Source organism: Nicotiana sylvestris, chromosome 4 (assembly GCF_000393655.2).
Source record: "Nicotiana sylvestris chromosome 4, ASM39365v2, whole genome shotgun sequence".
In the NCBI taxonomy this organism is placed as follows: Eukaryota; Viridiplantae; Streptophyta; class Magnoliopsida; order Solanales; family Solanaceae; genus Nicotiana; species Nicotiana sylvestris.
Window position 1 is genome coordinate 7,740,467 of NC_091060.1, and position 9,748 is coordinate 7,750,214.

Sequence of the window (9,748 nt, forward strand, 5' to 3'; positions counted from 1 at the left end):
TCAATTTGGAACAAGAAAGATGAACTGGTTTTGAGTTGCTGGGTTTAATTATGGTAATTAAAATTGAAAAATGGATATTATTGTGAAGCAAGAAAGAGGCTTAGGCTTAAGAATATTTTGACTATTTTTGTATTTTTATTTTATTCCCTTGGGTTGAGTAGTTGGGTTTAAACGAAAAGAATAAGAATTGGGTTTAAGTTGACAAGGAGGGGAACTGGACTTTAAGTAGTTATCTTGTTTTCATTTATTTTAGCTCTAATTTATTTTATTTTATTCGACTCGCTAGTAACATGTTTAGGCCGACCACACCAGGTAGGCAAACTTTAGTATTTTTATTAGTTTTGAGGCAAGAGGTCATTCTCATAGTTAAATTTATCCGGGGAATGCCTCGAAGGATTTGTATACATTTTATTCTGGGGAATGCCCCGTAGTATTCTGTAACTGGAGGCCGAAATCGAACTCGTAGTACTTCTATTTCTATTTCATTTTTATTTTTTTATTTTCCTCTATTAGGTTGGGACGATCTCGAGCCTCCTATGTGTTAATTTTCCCATTTCTGTGCTTATTATCTCAATTCGAATATTTTAAAAGCCGTCTAGATCAAGTATGCAACTGTACTAGTTACGGGACTTGGGGAGTGCCTAACACCTTCTTCTCGAGTCAGATGAACCCCCTTACCCAAATCTCTGGTGCAGATTTAGTTTAGAGTCTGAAATATTTTACAAGGAAAAATCATTTTTATAAAAAAAGGTGACCTGGCACACCGAAATCAATGTCAGGTGGCGACTCTAAAAAATCCTTTTGAACACAATTTTGTCACTTTTAATTAAAAATCTTTTGTCTTGAGCTTTACAAACCTTTTTATATTTTTAAGAGGGTTTAGTGAGGTTAAAAAAAGGGATGTGACAACGCCTTTTCTAAGCTTCAGGATGAGCTTTCATGCCGTGAAGAGGAGCTCGAGAAGCTCAACTCGGAGCTAAATGAGTCGAAGGCTTCCCCTGCTGAAAGGAAGAGGAGTTGAGTAAGCTTCGGGAGAGTCTGGAGGGAGTGCATCAAGAACGGACTAGCTTTGCTGAGCAGGTAACATGACATTCATGAGTTCATCTTTTTATTCTTATAACTTGATGCTCACTATCTTGATTCCCTTTGCATATTGGGCAAAAGAATGCCCTAGTGGGGCAACTTTAGGAAGAGGTTGCAGCCAAGGATACAGAGATCATCGAGCTGTAGAGGCAGAATGAGGCCGTGATCTCGGAAAAAGACCTTTTGTAGGGAGAGTTGGCCTCGACCCAGGATATTCTTTGAAGTTCTTAGAAGGAGGCCACTACATTATCTGTGGTCAAGTCTGAGGCTGATGAACAAGTGTCCTCATACACGAGAGATGTCGCCACCGCAAACGATCGAGCCATAGAGAGATCCGAGAAGGCCAAGCAGAAGCTGGCTCGGGTCATTGCTCATGCTTGTTTGTAAGCTAGGAGGCAGGACTTTGAGGAAGTTAGCGCCAAAGGTGCCGATCTCTCTGCTGAGATTGAGAAAGCCAGAGCCTTGGAGGAAGAATCAGAACCTTCAACTACTTTGGATGAGGGTTCCAGAAGTGATTCAAACGGTAGTGAGGGTAAAGAATAGACTCGAATCGTCATCTCTACTTCTTCTTTTCATTCTTTTTGTATATGGGTTCCTCAGGGGAGCTTTGTAAAGACACTCTTTTGTAAATGTGTGTTTGGGAATGCAAAAAGATTCCTTTGCTTCAAGTTTTCAAGTTCTATTTTCAGTGCTTATGCAAAGTTAATCTTTGAATTTTGATGTCGGCTCTTTGAAGCCTATACTTGGAGTAACCAAGATCCTCAAGATCGGGCACCATCTCGAGGCTAGATCGATGTGGGGATCTCAATAGCTCTCGAGCGTTGTATGACAGTGTAATTCATAAGACATGACCGTGAAGTGACTGGCATTGTCCCACCGGTACACTTCCCCAAAAGTGGTAATGACATGGTTAAAATTAATTGGCCTTCAGAATAGGCTAACAGCCACCGCTTGCTCTATATATGTATTTGCTTTCTTCTTATTTGAGGATTCCGCTACTTTGAGCAACTATCCTTTTTATAGAACTCTCCTTCCTTGCGTCAGTTCTTTCACCATTTTAGTTCAAATATTTCGCCTAAGTTTTCATTTCCCTTATCTTGTTTCACCATAGTTATGGCTGCTACGCCCAAATCCATTCACCAAGAAGAGGAGAGTTCTGCCTCTTCTTCCCGCTCGGTCGGTGGTACACCGCCGATGTCCGGTGAGCTAACCTCGAGATGCTTTGTATCGAGGAGGGACTTTACATTAGAGAGACCTCTCAATGTTCAGGGCCATTGGGAGCATGCATCGAGGTTCATCTCATCGATATGAGAGGAATACCTCGAGGCAGTTAGAAGAGACTATGGATGGGGACAAAAGGTTGTACTGCAGGTACCTTACCTGGAAGAGAGCATCATGGCTTGTGTAGAGGGGTCTTTGAACGTATACACATACCCCTTTACATTGGGCCCTCTCGATAGAGTTGTGCTCGAGTTTTGTAGAAGATATCGGGTTACCCTGGTACAGGTTCACCCATCGTTTTGGATGATAGTGTTGATGATAAAGTTCTTTGCAGATAAAGATGGGCTCGAGTTCACCCTCGGCCATCTTGTTAGATTGTACCGGCCCTTGCATTACTAAGGCTTGATTACTATACGACGTCGATCTACCCGACCCTTTGTTTCCAGTAATGAAGAAGATGGGGATTGAGGGTGGATGAGTTGATTTGTTCGAGTGCGGACTGTTGACATTATCCCCGTAGAGTTCTTGCCATTCCCTGAGAAATGGAATTTCACACGTAAGTGGTACACTTGTGCTTTTATCATTTTTGTTCTTGGTGGAGGTAGACTCCGTAATGGAATTTTCTTTCCCTTTCTGCAGCAATCCCGTGGTTGCTATACAAGGTCCTTGATCTGGCAGATTGGACTCGGAAACTGTTAGCTTGCTCGACCTACGATGAGCGTAAGTGGCGAGACCTGTCGAAGGGTAGATGGGAGGCAAAATACCACGGTGAGTACCATATTATCCTTTTCTTTAAGGAATATTTCCCTTTGTGTTTCCTAACTTCTTTACTGTAGACGTTGGAGAATTTTTCGAGATAAGATCATGCCCTCTCGGAGAGGAAGGAGGATCATCGGCTTCGGGGATAAAGAGCGATAACAAGCGTAAGGAATCCTCGGTAGACGAGGAGATTTATAGTGAGGTAGGGTCTGCCCGGAGGCATAAAGGAGATGTAACCATTGAGGTAGATCATGTAACTATCGGTCGTCGTGCGAACATTGGTGCAACAGAAGGGAGCAACCACACATCGATGGCTAGAGCCGAGAGACCTCTCGAGGCAGATGAGCCTACAATACCATATGTTTCTAGCCTCGGGGGAGTGGCTCCTCTTTTGCCACCATCTTCTTCCCTGGTCGAAGGTACTTTGAGGGACAAAGATCTTTCGCCGCTATCTTCTTCTCCCATCGAAGGTATTTCGAGGGATACAAATTTTTTGCTGCCGTCTTCTTTTCCCGTCGAAGGTACTTTGAGGGAAGTTCGAGGCCAGGGGCTGCTGATAACTAGGGATTTTAACGCATTTTATACTCCTTCTTGCTTGTGCTTTGATTAGAAATTCATACAAAATAGTCTCAAATGGCTCACAAGTTGTGCTTGATTGCAGGTTTGATCAACAAAGTGACAAGATATCAAAGATCAGCTTAAAAGGAGTGAAAATTGCACAAGTACCAAGAAAAAACAAAGCTCAGGCAAAGCAAGGCCAGTGCGGACGCACTACATTCTGTGCGGTTCGCACTGTGAGGTTCAGAGAGCATAACTTTCAAGGCACAAAGGCAATGCGGCCGCACTAGGATTTGTGCGGTTTGCACTAAAGGCAATGCGACCACACTTAATTTAGTGCAGTTTGCAGAACCCAAGATCAGAGACGTGCCAGTTTCAAGGATTCAAGTCAATGCGGTCTGCATTCCATTTTGTGCGGACCGCACTAGAAGCCTTCACGACCATAGTCCATTCTCTGCGATCCGCAGTGCCTGAGTTTATAGAGTCAGATCTTTAGATTTAGAGCCCTAGTGCGGTCGGACACCATTTTGTACGGTCCGCACTAAACCCGCAGGGGCATTTTTGTCCAGAATTTTTAGCTTAATATAAATAGCTTCTTTTCCCATTTTTAGGGTATCAAATATTGTAATTAAGCAGCTTCGCTTGTGGGTTTGAGATTCTTAGTTATTTTGGGCAATTTTATCTACTTTTCATCATTGAATCTTGTTATTTAGATTAGCAATTAATTAATATGAGTTGTTCTTCATCTATTTCTTGCTTTTCTTCTTTAATTATGAGTAGCTAGACCCATAAACTAGGGTTGTGGCTCAACCCTAGTGTGGGTAATTGATGGGTCTTGTATTTTAGGGCTAAATTGACTATGGATGTTTGATATTTGGGCTTATTTCATGGTTAATTTCTGAATTAGTGGTTGCAAACACTAGTTTGTATTTAGTTGACTTGGGTTCTTCTTGAGAAAGAGAGCCTAAGTCTCCGAAATTGGTCCAACAAGGAATTGGGGCATACTCAAGAGATTGATAGCCCCAATTAAAAGGTTAAACCTTGAGAGAGTAATACTCGACTTGAACCCTAGTTGCTTGTGCAAATTTGCATACCCAATTGGTCTTGAGAAAGTTAATTCGGGAAAAATCACTCGAACCACCGAGAGGTGTAGAGTGGGTAATATCGTGCAACGGTTATATCATATTCCCCAATCGAGTATCTATCTAGTTTAGGATTGCGTATGTGTTCCAAATTACACTTCTAATCATTTTTGGGGGTTTTCTTTTTACTTCTACTTTATCAAACTACAAACGGTAAATGTACCTAGATTCAGCTAAGAGTTAATGCTATGGGTTGTTCAGCAATTAATTAAGACGTTGCTGACGCTCGAGCTGAGTTGAGAGGGGTTTCCGATCGGGAGAGCAGAAGCAATGAATATGCCCGGTGCAGATCCCGAGGGGAAACCCTCGAGGAGATCCATGCTAGGGGCCTCGATCTCTCGGAGGAGATAGAGTAGGCCAAGGCGGATGAATACGATACCAAGTTCCTTGTATCTGATGCCGAAGATAACAAGGAAGAGGCTGATGGAGCCGTAGCCCCCGAGGGGAAAGTAGACTAGGCTTTTCCTTTTTAATTATGCATACAATGCTCTTAGGGAACATTGTAAATGAAGCCTTGTATTATTTCATATATATAAAAAGAAGCCTTTCAATTTTCCCCTTTCATGAATTTCCCTTTGCTAGTGTATGTCTTTCTTTTGTTTTTAATTTTGACGTTTGCCAATGATTAGCCAGATGAATTGGACTTCGAGGTAAAACCCTTAGGTTTACAAATCGGCCTTGAGGCTTGTTAGGATGGCCCGTAGGCTCTTACGCATTTTCCCTTAGGTGCTTTTTAGTTAACCATTTCGGGCTTAGTCTTTGAGTAGGGTTTCGACTCGACCTCATCGATCCTTAAGTTTTTGAATTTTAAGCTGGCTCTTACGCATTGGATGGTCACGACCTCTAATATGGGATGGCGCTTAGGCTCTTACGCGTCGGGTCAGTACGACCTCTAATATAGGCTTTATTTTTCCCTCGTCAAAAACCTTTTAAAGTTTTTGTGTTCGTTTGAATCTTTGATGGTTCGATAAGAACATCGATTGTGAGCACCTTGGGAGGTTTCGCTCGATGGCTGAATTGTTTCGAAGCCTTTTCATTGTTTGGAGCTGACATGATCGGAGCTCTTTTTCTTATGCCGAGGGTAGCCTGATTAACCGTTTTTTTTCCAAAGTATTTTCGAAGTAATTGAAGGCCTATGATTTTATGGTGGCGGTCAGGCATCCCCGAGTCATGTTAGTTTGGCCGAAGCCTTATGATTGTAGTCATTGTGTTTGGCCGTAGCCTTTTAGTCCCCGAGTGAGGTAGCCTCGGAGTCTATATCGAGAGTATGCCTTTTTAGGGGTCTTACAAATTCGAATATATAGCCTATTCTTTAAGACTGGGATTATGTCCTTTGTAAGGTCTTATAAATTTGAGCATGCCTTACTTGAGGTCTTACAGATTCTTTGGTTACTTGGCACAAGTATAATTCACGCCTTACTTGAGGTCTTACAGATTTGGTGTTGCTTTATGGACGTCTCATAAGCTCGAGGTTGCCTCATGGCGGTTTTACATTTTATAGCATTACCACACGGAGGGATTTCGGGCTCGAGTTTGCCACCTTGGGGTCTTATGGCCTCGAGTTTTTGATAGCTCGATGCGATAACAGTCGGCGACAGTCCCCGAGACATTGAAAGTTTTTGGCACTGGAGCCATTCTTTATAACTTGATGTTGCCTCATTAAGGGCTTATGAGCTCGAAGTTTCCGGTCCGGAGGTCTTATGGCTTCAAGTTCTTGATGTCAGTTCCTGAGTGTTCGAGAAATTTCTGGCCCTGGGGCCGTTTCTTGTAAAAATAGCAAACTTCTTTGAAGCGCGAAGTGTTTTGATGGTAAAAGATACTCCTTTGATTACTTGGTACAAGTATACATAATGTGAAGTGTTTTGATGGTAAAAGATACTACTTTGATTACTTGGTACAAGTATACATGTTTTCGTCGCCGGGTTTGATTATTCTATGCAGACACAGTTCATTTGACTATTTGGCCCGATACATCATTTTTCTGTCGAGACCCTCTTTGGCTCATCCTGATTTCTCCAGGGAGGTGATCTCCCGAGGGGATGCCCCCCAGTATTCGAGGTTGATTAAAGATAACCCTTGAATACTTGTTAAGTTTTCCTTAGGTAGCATATAGATGTTGCCTCGTTAAAAAACTTGCCGGTAAAAACCTTCTTGGGATAAAATCCAATCGAAGGAAAAGAGTGCAACGCATGCTTTAAAACCGAAGGTCTTCAAGCTGGAAGGCACTTCGATTTTTCTAATCGGACACTTGCAAACAAGTTAGTGTAAGACGTAAATAAAAAGGGAGACGGTTATACCTTAGTACTGCTCGAGCCTCAATATGCTTCAACTTCTCGCTCCGGGGACGCAGTACAGTCCTTTGCTCATTCACTCGGGTACAGCCGATAATGTAGCTTATGGTTGCTACTTCGCTGTTTGCTTATCCTTTGGCTCCTTCGATGTTGAAGGTGTCGATGACGGTGCCACATCATGCACTGCGAACATCTATCTTGCAACATATTGATCCCCGTATACCGTTTTATTCCATCATTCTTTGGAAACTTCATCATCCGATGAAGGGTTGATGGCACTACTCTCATGCAATGTATCCATGGCCTTCCGAGCAAGGCATTGTACCTCATGTCTCCTTCGATGACATGAAACTCGATATTTTGAGTTGTGCCGGCCACCTTGACCTAGAGGGTGATCTCCCCTTTCGTTGTCTCGCTTGCCATGTTGAATCCGTTGAGGACTCGAGAGGCGAGCATGATCTGGTCGAGCAGTTTGAGCTGCTCCACCACCCTCGACTTGATAATGTTGGTCGAGCTACCTGGATCCACAAGCACACGTTTAATTTGAAATGTATTCACAAGAAAAGAAATAACCAATGCATCGTTATGAGGCTGAGACAGGACCTCGATGTCCTCTTCGCTGAATGTGAGAGCATCCTCGGGTATGTAAACTCGAGTTCGCTTTTCCCTAGTGATAGAAATTTTTATTCGTTTGACAATGGGTTCCTGTGGAATGTCGATTCCTCCAACGATCATGTGGATGACATGTTGTGGCTCTTCTGTTTCATTTCTCCTGTTTGCCTCTCTTTCCCGAAATTGATTTTTGGCTCGGTTGCTGAGAAACTCTCGGAGGTGACCTTTGTTGATTAGTCGAGCTACTTCTTCTCGTAGCTATCTGCAATCTTCGGTCCTATGACCATGTGTGTCGTGAAATTCACATGCCAGGTTAGGGTTCCTTTGCGACGGATCTGATAGTATGGGTTTTGGACACTTGGTGTCTTTGATTTTACCTATGGCTGATACGATGTCTGAAACATCAATGTTGAAGTTGTACTTAGATAATTGGAGTGCCTCCATCGGTCCTGCATGTCTGTCGAATCTGAATCTGCTCACAAGTCCCCCAAGATTCTGACCTTGATCTGCCCTTCGGTCATTTTGGGGTATGTTACGCGTGGGGGCATTTCTTCGATCTTCAGTGTATGGTTGGTACCTTTCCTTGTTTCGCCTTGGCTCCTTTGTCAAGAGCCTGCTAGGATATACTGAGCCCGAGGGGGATCCTAGTTGGTCATCCTCGACCCTAATATTTGATTGATATCGATTGTGGACATCCGCCCAAGTCACGACGGGATATTCAATCAAGTTCTGCTTTAGTTTCTTCGAATCTATCGAGCTTCGTTCGTTCAAACCTTGGGTGAAGGCCTGCACTGCGCAATCATTGGAGACTGGTGGTAGTTCCATTCGCTCCATTTGAAAGCGAGATACAAACTCCTGTAGAATCTTGTTTTCTCTCTGTTTGATTTTGAAGACGTCGGATTTCCTTGTAGCAACCTTGATAGTACCGGCATGTGCCTTTTAAAAGAATCTGCCAGCATGGCAAATGATCTATCGAATTCGGGGATAGGTTGTGATACCACATCATGGCCCCTTTTGAAAGTGTTTCTCCGAATTTTTTTAACAGGACGAATTCAATCTCGTCGTCCTTTAGGTCATTTCCCTTTACAACACAAGTGTAAGCAATAATGTGCTCGTTGGGCTCGGAGGCTCCGTTGTACCTTGGGAGATCGGGCATTCTGAATTTCTTCGGGATGGGCTTCAAAGCAACACTCGATGGGAATGGATTTTGTACAAATTTCTTTGAATATACACCCTTCCGAATCGGGGGTGCGCCCGGGATCTGATCGACCCTTGAATTGTAGGTCTCCACCTTTTTGTCATTAGCTTCTATCTTCTTTTCGCCCTATTCAATCCTCCTTTTGAGGTCCTCGAGCATCTTCATAATAGCGGGGTCGGCTGCTGACCCATTGTCGCTCGATATTTCTGGTACCTGTTCGGCTTGAGGAGCCGTTTCAGGTGCTGCTGTGCTTGGAGATTTTTGGTGGCTTTGTAGTTGAGCAATCTCCAATTGTTGTGCCTGCAACATCTCAAAAATGACGTGAAGGCTAACCCCTCGTTCCTCCCAAGCTGGGGTTCTCTAAGCTTCTTGTTGGTTTTCTTGATGTGTACTCCGTTAGTGTGGGAGCTTATTGATCGGTGTCAACCCTACACCACTACAAAGTGGCGAGAGCAGTCGAAGCAGTTTTTACCCGAGATGGTCGGGATCGAATCCACAGGGAGCTAGAAGTGGGAATTGGATTCCTATCTAAACTAGAAATGCGTAGTGCTCCTAATTACACTTCCAATAATCTTTGGTTGTTTAATACTTCTAATATATATGCTAATGATAAGCTAAATTAAACTAATAATGATTGCTTGTAAGGTTTTCTAAATAGTTAAAGAGGCACTAAGGAACTGACTTTCTCCTAGGTGAATACTTGACGGGATCTAAAGCTTAAGGCAAAGATGTTATGTTGGGGATTACGATATAGCCAATGCACGAAATTACTCACTCTATACCTCTCGGTACCTTGAGTGGCTTTGCCCAAATTGACTTTCTCAATACCAATTGGTGTCAAAATTGTGCAAGCGATATAGGCCCAAGTCGGGTATTACTATCTC